Source organism: Dipodomys spectabilis, unplaced genomic scaffold (assembly GCF_019054845.1).
Source record: "Dipodomys spectabilis isolate Male_0828 unplaced genomic scaffold, ASM1905484v1 ptg000002l, whole genome shotgun sequence".
Lineage (NCBI taxonomy): Eukaryota > Metazoa > Chordata > Mammalia > Rodentia > Heteromyidae > Dipodomys > Dipodomys spectabilis.
The window spans coordinates 33,003,069-33,009,448 of record NW_024870679.1 but is presented as its reverse complement, the minus strand read 5'-3'; the positions used below and the strand labels follow the sequence as shown (position 1 = coordinate 33,009,448).

Here is a 6,380-nt window from a genome sequence, read left to right as displayed (position 1 = left end):
AACCAATAAGGATTGTAACTGACACACGTGTGTGCTTGTGAGAACTAGTTTATGTTTTCCTCCTTGCAGAAACTATATTTATGTAAACCGAAACTTGGCTTGAAAAACTACTGGTATTATGGCTATGATGGTCTACATTTCCATTTATACAGTACATGTTAATTACTTATTCAGTGTAAAATATTTTGAATTTTTCTTCCTGTTTCCTTGACTTGTTGAATAATTTCATCATGAGGATGTTTTTGAATCACATCTGTGCTCTTAGATTTTCATTTAATGTATATGTTCTCAATACTGGTGCTCCTCTTTCTTGTTTCTAGATTCCTAAAACATATTTAGTAAAGATAAATTTTAACATACAGGTGATTTTAGTCAATCTAATTCAATGCCAAATTTTGGACAATCACCTGTGGTGACGACTCCTCCTCCTCCTCCTCCTCCTCCTCCTCCTCCTCCTCCTCCTGCTCCTCCTCCTCCTCCTCCTCCTCCTCCTCCTCCTCCTCCTCCTCCTCCTCCTCCTCCTCCTCCTCCTCCTCCTCCTCCTCCTCCTCCCCCCTCCTCCTCCCCCCTCCTCCTCCCCCCTCCTCCTCCTCCTGTCCTCTGGCTTAATCTCAGGGCCTGGATACTGTATCTGAACTAAGTGGACCACTTGAATCATGGTTTTATTTCTGTGGTGTGTGTGTGTGGGTGTGTGTGTGTGCTTAATTGGAGATAGGAGCTTCATGGACTTTCATGACTGAGCTGGCTTCAAACTGCAATCCTCAGATCTCAGTCACCTGATTAGCTAGGATAACAGACCATGGACTACAAAGTGTCCAGCTAGGACTTAGTCTTTTTAAATTATATCTATCTATCTATCTATATATATATGTATATAGATATATATAATCTTTAAGTAGTTGTACAATGGCCTGTCTCCAGGAGTGGGCAATTAATACAACAAATCAGTTTATAAGTCCAATGTGTCTTGATCAATATCACCCCTCACATAAAGATAAGCCTTTTTTTTGTGCCACTGCCTGGTATAAACATACTATCCCATAGTCCATCTATTTCTGATAAAGTGTCTTTCTAAAGGACCATTTAAGTGACTGACACAGAAGATGAACCATAGTTCAGAAAGATTTGTTGACTAATCACTTTTCTACACAGTTGATAAATCTTTATAGATTTCTGAGCTGGATTTCCTGTAACATTACGATTAGGAAATGTTCACAGGTACAATGGGAATATAATCCTTTTATTGCTACTAGCTTGATATCTAGCCTATTAGACATTTAGAGAAAAAAAAAACCCTGCTGTTCAGATTTTTCCCAGGGTATATTGAAACAACCTTCACCATAGATGCAAGATTTTAAAAAATATTTTCCAAGACATCTATCTTACATAGACAAGACCATTTTAAATTGGACTCATTAAATCATTTGTTGTCACAGCCAACAGCCATGGGGAAGCTAGTTAACAAATGAAAAATGAGCCTTTCCAACTTGTTTACTTTTTATGGATGCTTCTTTTATTTCAAGGGATTTTTTTTTCTGGTAGCACATTGACATAGAGGATCCTGTTATAGTACTACCTGACAAAAATAAAAAATGTGAAGGTGCCCAGGTTTACATGCAATAATGTTGAAGCTCCCATTGATAGTGATTCTTGGTCCTATCTTTTATTTTAAGAAAGAGAACTCATTAAAACCTCATTTTCTCTGTTGAAAAGGCACAGAACATATCAGTCAAGGAACACAATATCTTTTGGCACAGGAAAAATTTTCATGATTATCTTATTTCTTACTGAGATTTTTTTTTCTTTGAACATCTGATTTACTGACTTAAACTTGTACTCAAAATTAGACTAGCCAAGTGCTCATAGTTCACCCTTACAATCCTATCTACTTTGAAGGCTGATATTTGAGAATTGCAGTTCAGAGCTCAGCTCAGACAGACAAATCCACATGGCTCTTATCTACAATTAACTTGAAAAAGAGGAAAGTGGAGGTGTGATTTAAATGGTTAGAACACCATTCATGAATGAAAAAGTCAAGTGAAAGCACAAGGTCCTAAGTTCCAGCCCCAGTACCAGCACAAAAGCCAGAATAAAAAAAATCAAGTTTCTTTTTCCTTCCCTTCCTTCCTTCGTTCCTTCGTTCCTTCGTTCCTTCGTTCCTTCCTTCCTTCCTTCCTTCCTTCCTTCCTTCCTTTCTTCCTTCCTTTTTTCTTTCCTTCCTTTTCTTTGGCTCTCTATTCCTCCCTTCCTCCTTCCCTTCCTTCTTTCTTCCTTTCATCAAGTATCTGTCTTGATGAAATTTCCATTTTTACAAGTTTGTTGACATGTACCATTTTTGTTTGATTGGTGATAAATTAATAATCTATGTTTAATTTCATTTTAGATATATTCTTTATATTGCAGTTCATCATATTTGGAATTTTTATCCCATTTTCTGAAGGAGGGCATGTTAAAGTCTTGCTTATCTCTTATGTCAGGTGCCCATTTAAAAGTGTTCTCTTTTTCCCTTGCATTTATTTCTGAAAACTGTCACTGGGTATGTTGCTAAATTGTAAGTAAAGAGGAATGGTACTGTGTACTAAGCCCTGTGTAATGCTGTGCATTTCAGAGTCTACAGCAGGGAATGTTAATGATGAAAAATAACTGGAATTCTGTAGATCCAGATTCAGCTCTCACTTCACCAATTTTCTTTTTGCAAAATAGGCATAAAAAATCAGGTAGGAGTTAAAGATAGAATGAATAACAAGTGAAGAATTTTTTTATATAGTGGACACCCAACAAATGTTTAATCTAATCAGAAAATGTTAAAAACAATCTCCTTTGAAATGCCAAATGGTGCATAATTTCTACCTATTCTACTATGATTGCCATTACCTCAACTTTGTTCTATGTGAAGAATTAGAGTCATATAAGTAGTATGTGAATATATATATCTGGAACAACTCAGCAAAATAAAATTCCAGTTTATTGTTGAACAACATTGTTTCACACCTACATCAAGCATGCCAGAAAAAATAAAAAGCAACTTCACATACAAAAAAACAGGAAACCCATTGCAGTGGTGACAATGAGACCTGTGACATAAGCTCATGAGTCAAAATATAAAATGAGTAATGTGTTCACTCAGTATTAATAGTAATGCAAAGAATTATTCATAACGAGCTTTCTGTAATTTCTTTCTAAGATCTCAAAATTTGATTGTGGAATGACATTTCAAGGATTTTAGATGTGTCATCAGTAATTCTGTAATAGTGCAAGAAGCCCTAATAAAAGATTTGTGGCAGGGCTGATCAGAGTTTCAGCTTTTTGTTGGTCATTTGAACATAGCAACTAGATTTTGGCCTCCTGAGCAGTGGTACGGCTGACTTGAATTGTTTGCTTCAAAAAGGGCTGCCTTAGATTTCAAGAGAAATCTTGCGCTTCACTTTGATGGGCACTGAAGGAATCACAACATGTGAAAATTATTAAATAAAAATTTATTGACTTCAAATAAAAAAAAACAGGAAACCTTTTTATCTTTGGCCTTTTTAACCATCTCATACAAACCAACTACTTTTAGTACAGCTAAGTACATACACAAAAATGTTACTGGAAGGCTTAGAATAAGAATTTTGTTGTTGTTTTTGTCTTTTTTTTAACAAGTTTTTTTTCTCCTCTGAGATTATAATGAACATGATCACACAAGTAGTCAGAAGTATGATAGAATGTTTTGAAGGTTGGTTTTGCTCCTCCAAGATCCTTAAAAATGCTGACACCTAACAATAACAATATGTACAAAAATATAAAATGTAAATAAAAAATACAAACAAATTTTCCTTTTTAAAATAAGATTTTATTGTGAAAATACTGTACAGAGGAGGGGTTACAGTTACATGAGCAAGGTAATGAGTAGATTTCTTATCAAGTATTGTTTTCTCCTTGTTTTCCCCTACCATCCCTTCCTTCCCAGCTTCACAACTACACTACCCCGCCCCAAATTGTAAAGTTCGTTTTTCGACATAACGACTTGTACATCTCATTGTTGCAATGGGTCAACCTGTATCCCTCTTTAAACCATTTTTTCCCTTCCCCTCCCCAAATTATACCAACATCAAATACAGTAAAAACAGGGTTGGGGCTGGGAAGGTGGCTCAGTGGTAGAGCACTTGCCTTGCATGCATGAAGCCCTGGGTTCGATTCCTCAGCACCACATAAGCAAAAAGAAAAAAGCCGGAAGTGGTGATGTGGCTCAAGTGGTAGAGCACTAGCCTTGAGCTGAAGAGCTGAGGGACAGTGCCCAGGCCCAGAGTTCAGGCCCCACGACATGACCCCCCCCCCAAAAAAAAAAAAAACGGGTATACCGTGGGCGAGGAACATACAAAACAACAACAACAAAATCACCTGGTACCTTATAAATATGTTAGAAGCAATAGCAAGAAAGAAAAAACCACTTGTGTCCTTATCTTGGAATTCATTTCGCTTAACATCATCTTACTTGACCTTTTCTGCTTGTCTCAGACATATACTGGTTATTGCAAATATGGGAAACCATGGACCTATGTTTCTTTAGGCCTGGCTTACTTCACTTCATATATTTTTTTCCAAGTCTTTCCATTTCCTAACAAATGGGTCAGTGTCATGCTTTCTGATGGAGGCATAGAATTCCATTGTGTATATATACCACATTTTCTTGATCCATTCATCTAGTGAGGGGCATCTGGGTTGGTTCCATATCTTTTCAAACTCTACTACAAAGCCATGGTAATCAAAACAGTTTGGTACTGGCACAAGAAGAGACCTCAGGACCAGTGGAATAGAAATGAAAACCCAGAAATGAACCCACAGACCAATAGCCCCCTAATGTTCCATAAGGGAGCTAAAAAAGAATAGAATGAAAGAAAGACAGCCTCTTCAGTAAATAGTGCTGGCAAAATTGGTTAATCATCTGCAGAAAACTAAAGCTAGATCCTTATATATCACCCTGCACCAGAATCAATTTCAAATGGATCAAGAACCTTGGAGTCAAAGCAGACACCCTGAAAACATTACAGGACAGAATTGGAGAAACCCTAGGTCTCCTTGTCACAGCCCGAAATTTTCTTAATAGAGACCCAGAAACAAATTTTCCTTTTTAAACTACCTTTAAGAAAAAAAGCAGGGCCTTGTAAGATTTGGCATTTTGTTCCCCTGTTGCATATTCTCGTTGGGGTTTTGTTAGGGGTGGTGAGAGAGCTTGGTGAAGCTGCGGGCAGAGGGTGGCGGGCCTCTGCTGCAAGGTGACCAGGTTTAGATTCTGAGACAGGAAGTGGAGGGTGAATAGGTCACGGAGGCATTTGTTGTTGTTGTTGTTAGTTAACGTTTCCTTTTGTTGCTGTTTAGTCATCCTCATCATCTTCAGCTGCCTGTTTGCCTGTAGCTGCCTCAGTCTCTCTCCTCCTCCTCCTCTTCCTCCCCAACTTCTTCATTTACCTAGTTATCAGCCTCATGCTCCCCATTTTCCTCATTAGCATTCCCATTGGCAGGGGCGTCTTTCCATTTTCTGCCTCCTCCACAGCTTCCTTCTTCTTCAAGTCCTTCGTGGTGACCTCGGAGCTGGTGTCCACAGCCGCGTCTGACATGGCGGGACACGCAGGTGATCCCAGGCAGTGAGAGAAAAAAGAAAGCGAGAGTTCAGGGACCTGGGCGAAGTCCATGGTGGCTGAAGAGGTGCGCTGCAGACGCTGCTGGACTCAGGAACAAAGCAAAGATGGCTTTTCAGAGCAGTCAGCGGGCGATATATAAATACATGTATAGTAAGTAGTATATATGCATATCTATCTATCTATCTATCTATCTATCTATCTATCTATCTATCTATCTATCTATCTATCTATCTATCTATCTATCTATCTATCTATCTCTCTATATATCAATATGAGAATCAACTTCTGTGTGTGTGTGTGTGTGTGTGTGTGTGCGCGCGCGCGCGCGGTCCTGGGGTTGAACTCTAAGCCTGGGTGCTGTCCTTGAACTTTCTTGCTCAAGGCTAGCAGTCTACCACTTGAGCCACAGCTCTACCTCTGGCTTTTTAATGGTTAAGATAAGGCTCTCATAGACTTTTCTGCTCAGGTTGGCTTCCAACAGTGATCCTCAGCTCTCACTTTCCTAAAGTAGCTAGGGTTACAAGTGCGCACCACTGGTGCCCAGCTAATTTTTCTATTTTAGTGGACAGTCTTTTGAGAATTGACATTACAAAACTCAATTTAAGGTTCTATTTAGGATTATCTGCAGTTCTATAAATATGATAAACATTTTTATGTCATTATTAACAGTATTAAGTACAAACCTTGTAGCCCTATTTTTAGTGCTTTGAATGTTCTCACAGTTTAACTTATCCTCAATCATCTTTCATCAAACCTGTG

General features: G+C 38.4%; 1 pseudogene; it reads right to left on the bottom strand.

The window, feature by feature from the left end:
- Window positions 1–458: 458 nt before the first annotated feature.
- Window positions 459–5,659, bottom strand: LOC122110005 (annotated as a pseudogene).
- Window positions 5,660–6,380: the final 721 nt, after the last annotated feature.